This window comes from Meriones unguiculatus, chromosome 17 (genome assembly GCF_030254825.1).
Source record: "Meriones unguiculatus strain TT.TT164.6M chromosome 17, Bangor_MerUng_6.1, whole genome shotgun sequence".
Classification (NCBI taxonomy): domain Eukaryota; kingdom Metazoa; phylum Chordata; class Mammalia; order Rodentia; family Muridae; genus Meriones; species Meriones unguiculatus.
In genome coordinates this window covers 11,192,844-11,212,729 of record NC_083364.1, presented here as the reverse complement: position 1 = coordinate 11,212,729, position 19,886 = coordinate 11,192,844, and the positions used below count along the sequence as shown (strand labels likewise).

Sequence of the window (19,886 nt, the reverse complement as noted above, 5' to 3'; positions counted from 1 at the left end):
GTGATAGGAATCCCAGGTCCAGGCTAGAGAGATGGCTCAGAGTTTAAGAGCACTGGCTGCTTTTCTAAAGTTCCTGAGTTCAATTCCCAGCAATCACATGGTGGCTCACAACCATCTATCATGAGATCTGGTGCCCTCTTCTGGCCCGCTGGCACACATGCAGGCAGAGTACTGCATAATAGATAAATAAATAAATCTTTTTAAAAAATGGGGTATTCACATTACCTTAAAAAAAAAAAACACTAAATGAAGAATTCCAGTTCCATTTAAATGAATCCCACTTAAATGTGACTTTGATTGTGAACCTCTCAGGCTGCCTGAGTCAGCTCTTGCTCTCCCCAGGCTGACCCATCCTTTATCTGCCACTTATCATTACAGGACACCAATCTCTTCATAGCATTCCTCTGCTTAAAAGGCTCCCGGTGCTCTGCATGGCACAGGAGGGCTCCCTTGCCCTGGGCATTCTGGAGCTTCTCTGTACATCGGCTCCTTTGTCAGATCCACATGCCATCAGGGCAGCCCAGACTGACTTTCAGACCCTGAGGGCTCAGCGGTGAGTCTTAGCCCCCCCATTTCCTAGCATCAAAAAACTCACAGTCTAACCTCATGTGCAGTACACAGAAAAAAAAGTCCTTTGGGGCTGGAGCTCAGCTGCCAGAGGGCTTAGCTAGAATGCTCCAAAGCCAGGGTTTGTTCCCCAGCACTACAGAACACCAGCTGTGGAGGCATCTGCCTATAATCTCACCATTTAGTGGGTAAAAACAGAGGCATCAGGAGTTCAAGGTCATTCTTTCCTACTTTGCAGATTTGGGGCCATCTTGGGCTCCATGAGATCTTGTCTCAATAAACAAGTTCAAGGCCAGCCTGGTCTACATGAGACCTGATCTTCAAAATAAAAGAGCCTTACTCTTACATCCTATTCTAATATAGAACAGTACATCGCTAAAACTTAAATTGAGGCAAATAGCAAGTTAAAAAAATGCCAGCTCAGTGCACCTGCATGTTTAAAAAATGTGAAATATTTTTTTCTTCTATCATACCTAAACTTTGAGTGGATCTCTGGAAAAGTTATTTGCAGTGACCGAGGGTAAAATTTGTCTTTTCTCTGGAATGCATTTTCCTCTCTCATAGATGGCCAAGTACTTACTATTCAACCTTTAAATGCAGGAACAGGCGGCTGCAGAGTGATGGGTGGGAGGTGGGGTAGAGAGGTGGAGGAGGGGCGGTGATGGCTCAGGGATAGTCTTGCATGTATGAGGCCTTGGTTAATTCCCCACCACTGCAAACTAACAATCAATTGTTGAAGAGCTGTTTTTCTATAACACCTTTTTCCCCAACCTGCCTCATATACAGTCTGCTTTTCCTCCTGTCCATCTCCCCAAGTCCTGAACTTGGATGACACTATTATTCCCACAGCCTGCAACTCTTTATTCATGCAATACACGGTTAAGATACTTCAGGACAGTTGCCTAACGCCGACTCCCCGTTCTTGGCTTATGTTTGTTCACCGACTAAGGAGCAGTCTAAAAGTCTCTCCGACCCTTAGATCTTGCAGTGAAAACATTTTGGCATGAGACACGCCTTTGCTATCTATCACCCAGCATTTGCTAAACTGGTTGAGAGGAGCCAGAAAAGGTCCTAAAGGGTAAACACAGCCGGATGAAAGCCAGCGACACTTAAGTGTGACCAATGCCAAGTATACCGCTCTTTCCCTGTCATCCTAGTACCTGAGCTACATCTGGGATCGAGAGGGCGATGGCGCGCGCTCAGGCAGTTTTCCTCCCTGCCTCACGGGACAGCTTTGCCCTCTTGTGCTTTTTGACAGGCAGGTCCTTCACAGCCCAATGTTCAGTTGCCTCCTGGGGTCTAGCATCTTGGATTCTTTAAGGGGGACACCCGACTCTGGACTTCCTCCCCTGGAAAAAACTATCGAGGGCCCACACAGAAGGAGGCAAGACAGTCTGTCCCGAGGTTTACAGGAGTCTCCAGGCGCAGACCACCCAGTGAAGGAGCAAGGATCAGCGGGCTCCGCCCAGGGCGGTCACCGCTGGTGCACAGGCCCCACTCGGGTTGGCCCCAAGGGGCATCCATCTTCCAGGACGAGCTCGGAGCCGGGACCGGGGCGAGGGCGGGGAAAGGGTCGGCCCGGAGCGCGGTCCCCTCGGGCGACAGGGCCCCGCCTCGCCGAAGTGCCGGGGGCCGGGGTAGCCACGGCCTTCCTCCCGGCGCCTCAAGCACAGGGCTGAGCGCGCGCCCAGGGCTGGGCGGCCGCCGGGCGGGGGCGCGGCTCCGGGTGCGCGTGTGGTCGCGGCCGCCAGGGGGCAGCAGCGACCGGTGGGCGGTGGAGACCTAGCACAGGCGCCTGGCGACCAAGGCAGCAGAGGACCCTCCTGGCACCGGCTCCAGAGACGCGTTCCCCGCCGGCGCTGAACCGGGCGCGTCCGAGGGGCATCGTCGTCGCCGCCCTTCGAGCCCCGCCAATCGGACTCGCGCGGGGACGGCCATCCCTTCGGCCTGCCGGGCGTCGGCAGCGGCGGCAGCGTCCCAGCCTCGGGGCTCCGGCAGGAAGGGAGGAGGCGGCGGCGGCCGGCGGGGTGCGACCCCTGCAAGGGTCTCCACAATGGTGCGCGGCGCTAGCACGGTCCCCGCGTCCGCCCCGCGGCTGTAGAGGAAGCAGCCGGGACCCGCCCCCACCCCGGACCCCCAGCCACTCGCTCGCCCGAGTTGGCATGGCCGGCCTCGCGTGCTGGGGCTCCTGCTCGCCAGGACCTACAAACCAGGACCCAACAGACACCTCGCTGCTCTTAGCATGCTTTTGTCCACTGTTTTGTTTGTTTGTTGGTTTGGTTTGTTTGTTTTTCACATCAAAGAAAAAAATGACACAAATATCTTCCAATATTTTGTCCATTTTTTTCCACCAGGCATTGGTTTTCTTGTACTGAGACTACATTTTTCATTGTTCGTGTATATGACTCAAAAACATTTTCTTTCAATCTGCTGCTGTTGATATTTTTTTCAGAGATTTTGCTTTTGGAGTCATATATGGAAACTTACCATCAATCCTCAAGGTAATGGACATCATTGTCTATGGTTTCTTTTAAGCACTTTATAATAATTTTATGTTTAATCTACAGTCCTCTTCAAGGTAACTTTTCATAGGCTGCGAAAATTGTAACTATTTTGCTCATGGATATCTAATTATTCAAACACCATTTCTTGAAAAAATTTACCTTTTCTTTATTGTTTTTGCACCGATGTCAAATACAACTAACTGTTCACTTACACATCGACATTAAGATGTTCTGTTGAATGCTTGGGCTCACTGACCACACAGTGCCTTGGTCGCTGTGGCTTTATTCTGTCTGGAGTACTGTGCCTCCTCCATATTTCTTTCACTTTTCCAGACTGTTGTCATTCTTGTGCTTCCCTCATGTGCTTTTACTTGTCCATGTTTCTAAAGCCTCAAGATTCACTATCTATTTGGATTTACTGAAGTCCATCAATAATTTAGGGAATAATTGTTACCTCAAGCACATGTTCTCTGATGAACACATATGCTATCCGTCCTCAGCAATTTGGGTCTTTCCTTTTCATTGTGTTCTCATTGTATTTTATCATAAAGATTCTGTGCATGTTTCTATTGGACTTAAGTTAATTCCCATTTTTGGAACTATAGTGAGATGGAAACTTCATTTTCTTTGGCAACTCTACATTGCCAGGCTGTAGGAAAATGACATGCTGTTTTCCACAGTGGCTCTCTCTGAAAGTATTAGGGGAATGATTTGACGTTGTGTCACATGAAGTACAGTTCAAGGAACCGGGAATGTTGTCACACTAATAGAAGACCTTGTCAAACAAGTCAAACTGTGTGAGCTAGGAGCGCCAAACATTGGCGACATTTTGGTAGGGATCAGAAGTGAAACTTCCCCTGCCCACTATGAAATTATAGAACTAACCCATAAGTATAGATGATGATTAATTATAGAGTTTAGTCAGAAGTCCCAGAATACTGACATGGAAATCAAGCTGCATCACCAACCTGGGAGTTTTCAAACTGTTATCTTTTAAAGCAGAGAGTCAAAAATAAATAAACAGCTGACAAAGTAAGGTGAGTCCTGGTGCAGTGTGGTGTGAAAGTGAACTAGTGCCCAGAGATCCCAACCGTCCTACTCCTATTGTGTGAGAACACAGCACACAGATAAATATTGCTTCTAGAGTCCAAGGTTGGGCTTCTCCAGACATGCACAGCCGAGCTGCAGTTAAGACTGAGTGCATAGTAGCACAGCCGACTTTGTTATGAAAGGAGCAGAAATTTTCATGGAAATGCTCTGCTAGTGCTAATTCTCATCTTGACCTGTGTGAGTGAGCTCAAGCCAGGGACCGGCAAGAGATCACACAGCACCCTCCCTTTGCAAGTTTGATTCCAAAATGTCTTTCTTCTAGAATGTAGGCAAGGCCAGGCACATTTTGAGGCTTCATCAAAACAAGATTAAAGAGTTTTGTTTGTAATGAAATGAGTTGATGTTTAAAAAAAAAGAAAAAAAGGAAAAAAAAAAAAGCTGTTTCTTTTTATTTATTCACTTTCCTGCCAATTGTAGCCCCCTTCCTCCTCTCCTCCTCATCCCACCCCCTCACTCTTTCCCTTGCCTCCCTCCCCTTCTCCTTAGAAAGTGGGAGCCCCCACCATCACCGACCCACGCCAGCATATCAAGTCGCCTTAGGGCAGCATGCATGCCGTATCAGCAGAACTGACAGTCCCACGTGCCTTTTGGCATCCACATCACTGTGGCAGTGTACACATCTCCCAGGGCGAGGAACAGTGCTATTCGTCTGGGTTTAGCCAGGGGTGGCGCGTGGAAGACATTAGCACAGCCAACCATGATGAAGGAGGAGGTCACTTGCACATCAGAGAGCAGGAAGAGTAGGGAGGGGACAAGCCTCAGTGCACACCTGATGGGGCCAACACAGAGAAATCTTTCTTTTTATCATTTTTATTCCATTTGTTCCCTCAGTTGGAGTGACCTAGAAATAGCTTGCTCATAAAAGATTACCACATTTACGAACACAGATATCTTTAATAACAAACCCAGAATTCTCTTTGTAACATTCTGTTTTTTTTTTAACTCAGAACAAGCATCACAAATTCACTGACACATAAGCACTCAACTTCTATAATCTATTTTTTAAAGAATTTGTTAGACTAGATCAGGAACCTCTAATACCATGGTCATATATTTTAAGAGTGTGCCTGCAGTGCCCTCTTCTGTTAACTATAGGTAAGTGCAGTTTCCCATCTGCCTTTTAGAAGAAAGTTATTTTGGCAGAACTGTTCGACTGCAAAATTTTGCAAATTTTGGACAGTTTATTTCTACTGACTTCTTTTGTATCAATTACAGTTTACTCATTTTGTTCTACTGACTTCTTTTGTTGCTATGTTAAGAAGCTACAGCATCAAAGAAATGTATTACAAAGATTGAGTTCTTTTTCCAAAACCCGCAAGATTTATGATTTGTAATAATGTTTCTCCAGGTTGACTATGTTACCATCTTCCAGGCATGGTGCCTGTTTGTAGGATGACCTATGCCACTCAGTATTTTCCAGCACCTGATCGTGGTAGCCGTCAGGCACACACAGGGGTCATCTACAAGACAGAGGTGGCCACAAACTGCATTTTGACAAAACCATGGTTCTGTTTGCTCTGCCACATTGCTAAAACAAGTGATGAGGATGTAGGGTGCTAAATAACTAATCGCTGCCTGCACATGTGTTTAAGAACATTCTCCAGATTCCAACAGTTTTCTAAAGAGAGATGCAAGTCAGTTTTACTGGACACTGGCCATGAGACCAAAAAACAAAACAAAACAAAACTTAACCAAAGCAATTTTAGATGGCCACAGATCAGACCAAACAACAGGACAAATACATAAGATTCTTCTGTGGGGATGGAAAAAAGTTAATAACTAATTAACAATCCTCAGGTACTAATAAAGGGATTAATAACACAACGGGTACTGAAAAATAGAATGTATGGTATCATGAATTTTAGATGTTCTCTGGGTCAAAATACCAGTAGTTTTATAAAGAGGATAAGTAAAAACATTTTTTAATGTATGATTTAAAATTTAGACTAAAGAGCCTTTCTACTCTTATCAACATTTATAAAACTTTTTGTGCTACTAAACCTGCCCAGGTTTCTTAGAAATCACAATAGAAAATAACTAAGTTCACATGAAAAAAAATAAAAAATGAAACAAAAAGATCCAATATGCATATAAATAAAGAGTTTAATGAAAGACATTAGAAGATCCAGGCTGGAGAAAAGGCTCGATCAGTAAAGTGCTTGCAAAGACGAATAAGGTCCAAAGGTCCCAGTTCTGTCCCAGGACACAGTAAACCCAGGGATGGAAAGGCAGAGGCAGGAAGATCCCCAAAGTCCCTTGGTATCTGTCCTGACTAGTCTTTTGTTAACATGAGCTAGAGTCATCTCAAAGGAGGGAGCCTCAATTGATCCATAACAGCTGTAGGTCATATTCTTAATTAGTGATTGATGAGGAAGGGCCCAGCCCATCCTGAATGGTGCCATCCCTGGGCTGGTGGTCCTAGTTCTATAAGAAAGCAGGCTGAGCAAGCCATGAGGAGCAAGCCAGTAAGCAACACCCCTCCATGGACTCTGCATCAGCTCCTGCCTCCAGGTCCCTGCCCTGCTTGAGTTCCCGTCCTGAATTCCTTCAGTGATATGTAAGTCAAATAAACCTTTTCCTCCCTAACTTTCTTCTTGGTCACAGTATTTCATTGTAGTAATAGCAGCCCTAACTAAGACATGTTGGTACCAGGATTGTGGGGTGTTGCTGTGAGACTGAGCTGACCGTGATGTTTTGGGAGGATTGCAGAAGGACTTAAAACTTTGGATGAAAAAACCATTGAGTGTTGACAGCTTAGTGGGCAGCTGCTGGAGCTTGGAAGATAAGGATGTTGAGAGCGGTGCTGACAATAGAGGCCTGGCTTGGCAAGTTTCAGAGGAAAGCAAAGACTCTGCTGGGCCATTTTTGTGAGAAATCTGTGGTGTCTGAACAGCTGGGGCTGAAGAATCAGCTGTGATTAACAAAGACCAGCACAGTTGAAGAGAAAGCTTTGTGTGACTGAGACAATCAGTGCTGGTCAGCCTCAGCTGAGGAACTAGCAGTACTTAAGAGCCCAGCATCATTAACGTAAAGCCTTCTGGAAAGTGTTTTCTCGGGGTCAACACACAGGCTCTGTGTTCCAGAGGTGGCCAAGGCTGTTGGCAACAGAACTTGGTAGTGTACGAGTCACCCAGGTGGTACTGGTTTTGAAGGCATGAAGGAGTGTGGAGATCAGCTGAGACTTGGCTCTGGGAGAAGCCAGGAGAGGCCACTGCTGAAGGTGCAGCCTCAGCAGCAGTTGAAGGCCCAGGATTAAAGGGATCATGCAGAGAGCCTTTGAGAGGCTATTGGGGAAGTCCATCCCAGCCAGCTGCAGTAACATAAGATGACCACCAAGAAGAGCAACAGCAATGGAATAGAGCCTTCTGGAGCTTAGAAGACAAGCTGTGTGTGCTGCAGGGTGTGTGGCTGGAGAAGTGACCCAAGCCCCTTGGAGGAGCCCAGAAGATCATCTGCAAATATTAAACAAACCCACAAAAGAGAAACACAAACACAGTGTACAAATGTGGGGCAAAGCAGCCATTGGAAAGTCAGTGTAACAGGAAAAGCTTGAGAAGACAGTGTAAAGTGTATCCTGTCCTGGTATGGAATTTGCTAGATTGTGTATTTCCTTTAACGAAGTCAGTTTCGGGGAGTCTGTACTTAAGGCAATGTAGGTTTTCTCTACTGTGTTCCTTGCTCTCTTCTGAGTCTTGCTCACTAAATGAACTGTGAGCATCTGAATTATTCTGCAGTCTGTTTCAGGCAATCTAAAGTAGACTTTGCTTATAAAAATAAAAATAAAAAAAAGTTACTCTTGAGAGTTCTTCCAGCCACCCCCATTTCCCAGTTTCCAAGCCCCTTCCACATGTAACTGTTTGTTACAGTGGCACCTCCCTTCAAGGTGTTCTACTGACATAGCACAGTTTGCTAAGGCTGCTGTAGTGAACTGCCCATGGAGCAATTGAGAACGTTACAGCTTCTGCCTTCCTCAAGGCTGGTGTGTCTGTGTCTCTGGAAGGCTCTGCACCTCAGCAGCTAGGTCACATTGAGACACTCTGCTGTGTAAGACAATAGTCACAGGATCTAGAGATTAAGTTATGACCTGGAGAATCGGGGCATTATTTAGCCTAACACATTTGGATGTTTTATCCAATGGCCCAAATTTTCACACTGGTTGTTAGTGTGGCTTTAAGAGCATGGAATAATGGAAATGGACCAAAGAATATCTTTCAAAATAAATGACAAGGGGTTCTCAGAGGTTGTAGGCCTGCATATTAATGTTACCTCATGTAACAAAACAAAGCATTGTGGTTGCCCTTAGGAGACAGGATGAAGTGTCTGTCAGCTTGCAGAGGGGATCATGCCTTCAAGGACGTCTGAGCAAATGGGGAGGTGATATCTATCCCCTTGACACACTGAATGCTTTGGTGTACTTGTGGCTTCAGCGCAAGTCATTTAGTCTCTCCAGTCACGATATTAAATTAATTCTAATAATGATGGTATTTTAGTTTATAATATACATTTTGCTTCAGAATATGAAGGGTAGCCAGGGTTCAGTGACATTTGGGGTTCCTCGGTATAAGTACAATATCCTGTAATCTTTACAACTACAGCCACTGAAGTCTACCCGGCATACAGTAAGCTGCCACACATGATCGAGGATTGTCTCGGTCACTGCTGCAACCGACCATGGAGAGAAACGTCTCAGCTCAGAGTCAAATGAGAAAAGAATAAAACATACATTTTCCTAACATTCTAAAATGGCTAAGACAGCAGATGTGTCTGGTTTTGTTCTTTGACTACCAGGTTTATATCTGTGGGAACATGTTTTCGAAGGCACTCTTGATCCCCCGACGTGACTGCGCAATGGAGGGAAGGACAGTTGATTGTAGGAAGAACACAGTACAGGTACTGTTAGACAACACTAACCTTGCCTGCCGCGTGACGCCTCATGGACCTACTGGAGGGAATGTACTCTCATAAGTATGCTCTCTATTTTATCATATAGTATGCACAGTATATTTATACTTCTATAAACCACTTTATATCTTTATGCTTCAGCTTGGGAAGAAAACAGAAATCAATCCTGGGAATGAATAAATAAATAAATAGGTCCAGCTTGCACTTTAGTAAACGTTTTCTTATTAAATTAGACATTTCAAGGTAATTTTGGAGGGAAAGCTGGAGACCTGCCTCAGTGGCAGATGAGTTGCCTGGCATGTGCCATGCCCTGGGTTCAGTCCCCAGTGCAGAGAAGAAAGAAACTAAAAGTCTGTAAATAAATTCTGGGGAGTCTTATTTCTGTTTTGGTTTTAGCTGATGATATGGAAAGCTTCATGTTCCACATTTCATGCACTTGACTGGTAAATGAACACAATGTTCTATGCCTCAAAGGACGAAAGTAAACATTACTTTCATGATTTACTATTTGTTCGTGGTTAGGTTAACGTGGAAATACTCAGAGTCCAACTTTTACTTATTAAAACATTTTATGTCATATCTACTATGATTTACGTAATTATGTAGGCTCCCTTTCTTTTCCAAAATTCAAAACTGTTTCTGTTTTGATTTTTAGATTCTAAACCACCAGTGCATTGCCAAGACTTTCAAGGATGTTACTTTTCTTTAACTTACTTATCACTGTATAATTTCTTAAGTTTCAAATAGAATTAAGATGATTTTAATTAGAAAAAAACATAGTTTTATCATGAAAGTACTGTTTCCAGTTGGCTTTTAACGGAAATAAATATTAGTTGTTTTTACATGTTTACTTCGTTTTTGTTATTGTTGTTTCAAGACAATGTTTTTCTGTGTAGACTTGGCTGCCCTGGACTTGCTTTGTAGACCAGGCTGGCCTCAAACTCACAATGATCTCCCTGCCTCTGCCTCCTCAGTGCTGGGATTACAGGTGTACATCACTGAACCTGGCTTGTCCCTGTTTGTCTTCAATTAAATATTTTATATAATGTTAGTACATGAGGACATGAATACATGTTAGATCATGAATACATGATCCAGTCCAACCTGCATTCCCTCCCCTCCAGTTCCTTCTCTGTACAACCCACCACTTCTCCCTTCACCCTATGTTCACATGTGTGCCCACATATACACCTCGGCAGCCTGCAGCTATCAGCTGGTTTTGAGAACAGGTTTCTCATAGAAGTTTAGTGATTAGGCTAGGCTGTCTGGACAGTGAGCACCAGGGATCTGCCTCTCCATCACGACATCAGCCTTTTATCTTAGTTCAAGAATTGTCCTTAGGTCCTCATGCTCATGGCACAAGCACTTTATCAACTCAGCTAGCTCCCGAGCCTGTCATTGCTTGACTCTCTCAGAGGAATCATACATGCAGTGTAAACAGGTATTTAGTCTCATTGTTCTAATCTCATTGTAGGTTGTGTGTATACTCCTAAACTTCACACTAGTTAGATTTCACTGCTTGAAAGAGTAAGTGGATCTTAGTGGCAGGAAGACTGTCATAGAATGTGCAACACCTTGGGTTCAATGGCCAGTCCAAAAAAAAAAAAAAGTGAATGTCTATTGCATGCATTAATTGCTCTCTGTGTTTGTAGTTGATCAGTGAACATGTGAGTGGACTAACATTGCAGAGAAGTTTCTGGAATTCAACTAGTCTATAGAGTGGAATATGTGAGACTCTCATTTCTTCCCTGAAGGCACAGTCATACACGTCACCATAACCTTATGATTACTTGGTATTACCACAGTGATAGAAAAGGGATTAAAGCAAAACATCATTAACTACCACCAAGAAAGGCTAAGCCCTGTTTGCCTTTCTTAGGTTTGTATGCAAGATTTTACATCATCATGGAAGAAACCGTGTTACTTCCTCTTAGAAAACTTTGTAGTCAAGTTCTGTGATAGATTTTTAAAATACCTTATTAAACAATGAAAAGTAGTAGATAATGTATCCAAAATTAATGAAGTCTCATGGAATATCAGGTTACACTGGTGCTAACTTAAGTGAATTCCAAAACTATACTGTTTGCACAGTTACTTCAGACTGAAATGATTTCTCTGGGCACTCTATATGGAAGTGCTTACTCTGAAGACATTTTTCAGTTGAGGCAAGCGGTAGAAAAATATATTGAACATTGTAAGTTCTGATTCTTACACATATGCTAAGTAACCCACAAGAGGAAATTAGAATTCTGTACATGATTATTTTCAGTTAATGTATTTTCAGTAATAACTTTAGATAGTTAGAACCTAGCACTCATTCTGTACATTATACTACTCATACACAAGCCTTATTTTTATAATGTTAGTGTATAGTAGGAAATTTTCGTGTTTTAAGTGTAGTAGCTAGGGGTGGAGATACACCTCAGTTGGTAGAACTCTCACTGAACATGCGCACATCTCGACGTGGTTCCCAGCCCCACATGGACAGGGAGTGGGGCGCACATTCTTATTCCTAGCACACCAAGAGTGAGGGCATCCGTAATTCTCTGCCTTAACTAGATGCTCAGGCATCTTTAACCCTTCTCTCTCAGGCCTTCCCTCACCCTGAGCTCTCTAGGAGGTGATCTCCCTACTCCAGGATGTTCTGTGCATTCCATCCTTCTCTTCTCAGACCATGTTCTGTCAGGTGCTGCCTCTCTCTCCTTCATTTTCCTCCCCCACTACTCTCTGTTGATCCTCATCCGGAATTTCAGAATGGTTGTCCACACTCACTGTTTTCACTTCCCAACTGCTCATTCCCTTGTACTTTGACTCCCAAAGTTCAGAACACTTCGGCTGCAGTGATTGCTTGGGGCAGCGGGTGAAAGTGTGAGTTATCGAGCATGTCTATTCCTTTTATGAAGACTTAAAAATATATTGCAAAGAAGAAAATACAACATTCTCCCACTTGCTAACCACTCAGACTTAACATATCTCAGCTGTCAGGAATTCTTTATGTTTAACTTTCCTCCTAACAGAATTGTTTCCAATAAAAGCCTTTTCTTTGTTTCCTACTCTTTTTATTCTTCACTAAAGAATTGCTATTAGGAATTTAATGTATAATCTCACTCACATTTTTATATTTCTACTGATGGAAGATATATAAGTATTTTTCAATACTTATTTTTATGTACTTTCATATTTACATAAAATTACCCTTTAAGGGCTGGTAAGATGAGTTGCCAGGTAAAAGTGGTTGCCCTTAACTCAGACAACCTGTATTCAACCCCAAGGTCTGCATGGTGGAAGGAGAGAACCAACTCCTCCAAGTTGTCCTCTGGCTGTCACAAGCACACCGTGGCACACATGCACACAAATCCTTTTAATTATGTTCAGAATCTCCTGAAGCTTGATGCTTTCCTTTACATTGTATCTTACTGCCTTGCCTTCAGTGAAGAAATGAGAGTCCACTCTCATATACTAGCTGAATTTCTACATCCAAAGCTTTCTATTATTCTGTCCCACTTGCTCAGAAGAACTTGCATTATACAAATTGCACTTCCAACGAGAATATTAATTAAATCTTATTCTAGGTTTTATATAAAATTATTGAAATTCCTTTGTTCAGCTTTGTTTATCTCTTGCCTGTGGTGTGTTGTTTTCGACTGCTTCATCACTGGCCCAGGTGTGGTTCCAGGGTACTTCTCCATAGACATAGACAACGTGGTCCTTGTGTTAAACTGAAGAGAAAAAGGAAAGATCTCCCATGCCACCCAGTGGTTACTGTATGCACAGAATTTAATGCAAACCCAGAAACTGCAGCATCTGGCTGTTGTCTTGCTTGGAAATGAATACTGTGACAATGACTGGATAATGCAGTTCCTCAAAAGAAATGGAGGCTTTGTGGACCTGCTTTTCATAACATACGACAGCCCTTGGATTAATGGCGCAGATGTTTTCCAGTGGCCTTTAGGTGTGGCGACGTAAGTATAAGATAAGAAAGGCATCCCTCGGGTGTTCTGAACAGAACAGGGAAGATGGTGTTTTAAATGGCAGTAAGCTCACTGGTGATGAGGCAGGCCTATCTTTCCTACCATCAAAAAGAGTGGCCTCGAGCCTCAGTGGCAATAGTAACTACTTTGTTGTATTTTACCATCTTCTGAGGAGAACTGAAGAGTACTTGTTTGTTCTAAAAATGGATATAGGATAAAATTTTAAGCTTAGTAGTGTCCTGAAGAGATGTTTAGCAGAAAATGAACAAAGACAGAGCCATAATTCTACTGAAAACAAATACTGTTGTGGCAATATTTTTATATACTGTATAGACTTCCCTTGGGTTTGTGATTGGCTGACTTGATGTTAATCTCAACTGTAAAAGCAGAGGTTAATTAAATGATATTTAGGGTCCTCAATATATAATCATCTTCCAGTTTAAAAAAAAATGGAAAACATTTTTTAAACTTTCTGTGGATAGATTTTTAATAGAGATAGGCTCTCAGTAGTATATACACTTTCTGAGGTCAGGAGTTTTCTTCCCTGATTTAAATTAGTTCTGTAGAAATGGGCTATAGAGGTGGCTCAGCAGTTAAGAACAATTACTGCTCATATAGGAAACTCAGATTCAGTTCTAAGCACCCACATGCTGTGTCTCATAGCCATCCAAGGCTCTGAATCCCTGTTCTGAACTCTGTGGGTGCTTGGCTACACATGGAGACAAGCAGGCACACAAATATACTAATATACACATAAATTTAAAAAAAGTAAATTTTAAAATAATGCTTATACACAGTAGGTATTCAGATATTTGTTGATGAAGTGAATCATCTCACTGACAGAATTAAATCCAACATTCATTATTATGTCACTGGTTACCACCATTTGTAGATTCAGACTGCTTTAGCTGTACAGATGTCACTAGAGAAATTCCAGGGACAGGTATTCCCACCACTACATGGACAACATTCCAGGCGAACAGGTTTAGGCTGGGACCAGCCTTAAAATTTCAAAAACTTTGTAAGTACACCCAACCTTCAGAAAAATCTATTTATTGAAAAGAGTCTGTATTTGTAGAAATATTTATACTTTTTCCACATTGTATGACATCACCTACTCACCTAATAGAAGACAGAAGCATAGTCATTCTGGTGTTGCCAGCCTCACCCTGTTCCCGATGAGGAGACATTGGGTAGCATCTGGAAACCTTTTGGTTGTCTCAACTGAAGAGGGGGAATTATAACAACTGGTGTCAAGGGGGTAGAGCCCAGGAATGTTATTAAACATGGTGCAGTCTATGGCACTCTTTCAAACAAAAAGTTATTTGACCCAAAATGCCATAATAATCTTGTATACAGCATAGACTACAGGCACACATTTATATGCAAACCAGTGCCCATGGAATGAGCCTCCTCTGTATAATAACAGGTTTGTTGTAAGCGGTGATTGATATATCTTCTAGTAAACTGCTGTTCGTCCTAACAGCTGTATAACCAAATCACCACACAGAGACTGGGTTTATTTAGTTAACCTAGATCACAGTGCTGGGCAATAGCTACTCCATCCTAAACCTCCAAGCCCTCATGGTTTCCTAACATTTAGATTTCCCACGTTATACTTGCTTTTTGTGAAATATTAGATCCAGTCCATCTCCACGTAGTTCCAAGATCTGTCCTCCAGCTCTCTCTCCTAGCTCTCCTCTCCTCCCACTGTCCTCTGGCTCCTCCCCTCTTTCCTGTCCTCTGGCTCCTCCCAGCTCAACATTGTGTCTAATTTCTTTATTTTGGCCTGTTTGCACACAGTTGAGACAGGATGCTTAAAATAAGTATTACTAGGCAATATCCGGAGTGAAACCAAAGAGTTGGGCGGGCGGGAGGAAGAAATCAGCATTTGAATGAACAAGGGTAAGGTGTATACATTTCAAAAGAATGTTATACCAACACAGGTTTTATTCATTGTTTTATTTTTGGAATTTTTTTGAAATTAACTTTTCAGAGTTCATGATTATAACAGTATATTTTCTTTTTAGTGGACAAATAGGACTCTTAATGTCTGTGGTGTACAGTGTGCTTAGAAACCATGGTCTTTAACACATGGCTTAACAAGCCAAGCTGTGGGGCATCCTGCCATATAGTAATTCATTACTTGCTTTTATAGATACAGAAAGTTTCCCGTGGTTGAAGCCAGCAGGTCGATGATGCATGATGAGAGGCCCTACATATGTAATTTTTAGGAACTATCTATGAAAACTCATCAAGACAAGCACTAATGAACATTTTGAAACAAGATGGAGGTAATAAACTTTGTTGGGTTTCTGCAAGAGAGCAGTAAGTTCAATGTTTGCATGGTTCCTTCCTGTGGCTCTCCAATGCGAATGTCACCTTGTGTACAAATAGGTTTCTAGAGAAACAGTGGTAACTGCTTATTCCAGCCTCCTGTCTAAAGGTACAGCAGTAACTAAAACTTAGGAAACTGGCTTTTCTCCAGTCTTTCCCATTATACTCAGGAAGAAAGTATTGATGGAATAATGGAAGTCATTTTGCAATAATTTCTTTTGCTATTAAATAAACACATGGAGTATAAAGCTGAGTGGCCAGGGAATGGATGCCTAAAACATATGCTTCTAGATCTAGAAATTTATTTTTTAATTGTGACAGAAATTGCCTTCTAGATGGATATCACTAATTACTATGAATTTAATACAATTACTATTAATGTAAATGTATTAAATTCATTTACTCTGAGTTACCAAACAACTGCCAAATGCCAAAAACCATCTTACTCATAAGAACAGTGAAAACAAAACAAAAACAGTGCCCTCATAGCACTTGTTGGAGGAGACAAGTAAAACAGTGTGTGTCAGGAAATGGTAATGCCGTGTAAGAAGAGACTTAAAGACAAGAAGGCCACAGAGAGGACTGAGGTGGAGGGTAGAACATTTGTTTTCACGTAGCGAAGGAGAGCACCAGGTGGAGGGCTACATTATATACAGGCCTGAAGAGGGCACAGGAGTCAGCAGGGTCCATTTAGAGAGGGGATCCAAAGCAAAGGACATAAGGCAGGGGGGTGCTTACACAGCAGCTGAAGGGCTGGTGAGTGAGAGGTGGTATGAGAGAGGAAAGTCTTACTGGAGGAAAAGCACTAATAAAATGTCAGGAGCCGCATTCGCCATTACAAGATGGCGCTGGCTTCCTGTTTCCTGGTTCTTCTTGTCAGTGCTGTATCTTGCAGCAGCACATGCGCCACAGGATGCTAATATGGATTTGAGTGCTCTCCCTATCAGAGAACACATGCTAATTGGGTATTGTGCGGAGCACCAATTACAGACGAGCACGTAGCCCTGCGGGCTATTTAAGCAGAGCACTCACAAGGCTTGAGGTCCTTCTCCATCTACCTGCAAGAGCTTCATAATAAAGATTCTGCTGGACAAATCTTCTGTTGCCTCGTCATCCTTATCGGTGAAGGCTGCGCGCGACAATAAAATGGTTCTGGTTGAGCTGAGCTAGAGGTCATGTACTACCCTCTGTGTTCCTGCTGCTTCTAGACAATTCTGTCCTTCCACACCTGGAACCCCATTTCTCAGTCTCATGCCAGTGTGTGTAACTGGAACTCTGTAGCCCTGAGCCTTCACCTTCGCCTTAAAACCCTGATTCCTTAAAGACTGGAGCTCCAGTGCCCCTCTGGCTGACACCAGTCTTGTCTGAATTCTTGGTGACTTCTAAGTCTAGGCAATCCTTCCATCACCTTGGTATAAGGTTTCTTTCTTTCTCCCCTTCATAGATCATAGGCTTCGATCAGCCATTTCCTGTTATGGTCATTTCCTAAATGACCACTTTCATTTCACATACCACAAGGTCTCTCCATGACCTCGAGTTCTAGCATTTCTGTTGGTAACCATCCTATCTTGCCATTCCAACTCATTCTCTGTAATGGGACTCCACACTTCAGCTGGAATTTACAACATGGTTTTTACTATCCCCTGATTGTTCTTCCTGTCCCTGTATCAACTTCTGAATTACACAGCTTAAATTCTACAGTCAACCAGCCCTGCATATATGTTCCCCTTTCTAATTCCCCCATCTAGCGAACCCTACCTGTCTAGTCTCCCCTTCTGCCCACTCCATAGCCATACTAACGCAGCTGTGCATAAGTTTAGACAGTTTGAAAGCTGAAGAACCCATCACTCATGTATTTCCTAAAGTATTCCCCCTTTCTCCTCAAAGACTGCTTTATACCTTCTGTCCTAACCTTTGACACCTCCTCAGTCTCCCTGTAGAGACTGGTGCTTCTTTCACTAAGAGAATACAAATGGAAAAGAATGCCAGGCTCAGCTTCTGCATGTATGTGGCCTATATATTCATTCCATTTTCAAGACCACAGCCAGATTGAATGTTAAAATGTTTATTGCTTATGTCGTTCCCTCATCAGAACACTACAGGTGAGTCTTCTGTGAGCAGAATTTGTGGTTTTTGACTGCTCACCTCAGTTCCTCTACTTCCACCTTGCTGGCCTCCCTACCAGTTCTTGGGCATAACAAGCACAAGCATGACCTTCATCTTTGTTTATTCTCTACTCTTCCCCACGTCTGCACTAGCCTGCCTGTTCACATACAGCTCTTGATTCTGAGCCCTTGGCAGTGAAACATTCAGTAATCACCCATACGAAAATGCAGCCCTGTCACTCCAGAAGCCCCTCTGTGCTTTTCCTCACAGGGCTTCAGACTTTCTAGAAAATGTCCTGACTTAACTCAAAGACCTAATGCCCACCACTGGATACAGCACAGCTGCATCAGAGTAAGACGAGAGAACTCGACACTCGGGAATTACGGAGTGAATGAATACACCCATTCGAAGATTGATCACTGGATATTTTTAAATATACAGCAATAAAATGTTCAGATCATTTTCAAATGTTCAAAACAAAAAACTTGTTTTAGGCAGTCTCATGTAGCACAGGCTGTCCTCAAACTCGGTATTTAGCCCAGGATGATGTTAAACTCCTGATTCTTCCTATGCCTCCCAACTTCTAGAATTAGGGAATTTTATACCCAGTTTATGGATAGATGATGATCAATACTAGGTCTGAGTTCTAGCAGCTGGGCTATACCCAAACCCCCAAAACTTAAAGAAGTTTTAAGAAATGTGTTTGGCCCAACATTTTCAATGCCTCTCATATTTATCATCTCTATGATGTGTTCACATTTTTGATAACTGACATTAAAAGTTTTGCTTCAAAAAAGATGCCATAGGAAAGTAAAACCTTACAGGGATTTCTTTGTTGTTTGTTTAATTTCCTAGGTGGCAGCCTCAGGAGACAAATGAAAGTCTTAAGAATTACCAAGATGCTTTGCTTCAGAGTGACCTCACTTTGTGTCCTGTAGGAGTGAACACAGAGTGTTACAGAATATATGAGGCCTGCTCGTTTGGCTCCATTCCTGTGGTAGAAGATGTGATGACAGCTGGCCACTGTGGAAACATGTCCAGTCACCACAGCGCTCCTCTGCAGTTACTCAAGGCCATGGGTGCCCCCTTTATCTTCATCAAGGACTGGAAGGAGCTTCCTGCCATTTTAGAAAAGGAGAAGACTATAACTTTACAAGAAATGATTCAAAGAAGAAAAATGTTACTTCACTGGTACCAACACTTCAAAACAGAACTAAAGTGGAAATTTACTAATATTTTAGAAAGCTCATTTTTTATAAATAATAAAGGTTAATCATACCTAGTTGTAAGTGTGTGTTCTTAAGTGTGAATATGTACAGCACTTGATAAGGTGGCTCCAGCAACTCAGTTTCACAGAAGGGCCCAAATGTTCTCCTTTTTGGCTACTGCTGTATACAAGATCAAAGAAATGGCGATATTTTACTGAGGCTGACCTGGCAAGATACTTAAGTGGTTAAAGGTGCTTACTGCCAAGCCTGATGACCTAAGTTCAGTCCCCCAGAAACTACACGGTAGGAGAGAAGTGAGTCTCATGGGCTGTCATGTGACCACCCCACCAGCGTGCACACACAAACACATCAATTAGGTGGATAGATAGATTGGTGGATGGATGGATATGTAGACAGGTGACTCAGGTTCAGTTCTACCGAGATCAAGAAGCCAGCATTTACTGACCATGCTCACTGACTTTAACCCACTTTAGGGGCTGGAGTGCTGGCTCAGTGTTTGAAAGTGCTCACTATTCTTGCATATAGCCTGAGTTCAGTGCCCAGCATGCATGGCACACACTCAGCCATCTGTAAGTATTGCTCAGTAGGTCCTGACATGTTCTTCTATCTTCCATGCACACATGTGCATATGACACATAAAATAAAGAACTAACTGATAGAGTACTATTTACTAGGGCTGACATCTGGTCATGTCAGTAGCAGGATATATGCTGAACAATGGCTGCAAAGTTAGATAGCATCAATGAACTTAATGGCTCTTCTATACAACATGAAAATTATTTTAATATAATTGAAAGGTGCCTGAGTGGGTGTTACATGCTTTCACAAACTGTATCAACTCTGAGGTGATTTGTATGTGAATTAGCAAGTTGCGGCTAGTACACAATGTATATAGTCCCAAAACATTGCACTTGATAACACGTTCTATTTTATGTACCAAAATTAGAAATTGCAAACTTTAGGGAAACAGCATTATATGTTAAAACACTGGTTATTGCAGTCAGAAAAAAAAACATTAAAAACTTGTTTCCATGAGGATTTTGCTCAAGGCAACTAACTGGTCATACTCTCTTCTCAGAATGAAAAGCATCTGTGTCCTTAACATAGTAACAAGACAGACGGCAGGAACAAGTGGAGAAAGGTTTATTTTCGCTCATAGT

The 19,886-nt window shown here is 42.7% G+C and overlaps 1 pseudogene; it reads left to right on the top strand.

Moving 5' to 3' along the window:
- The first annotated feature begins 7,636 nt into the window (after positions 1 to 7,636).
- LOC132648700 (ribitol-5-phosphate xylosyltransferase 1-like) lies at positions 7,637 to 18,770 on the top strand (annotated as a pseudogene).
- Positions 18,771 to 19,886: the final 1,116 nt, after the last annotated feature.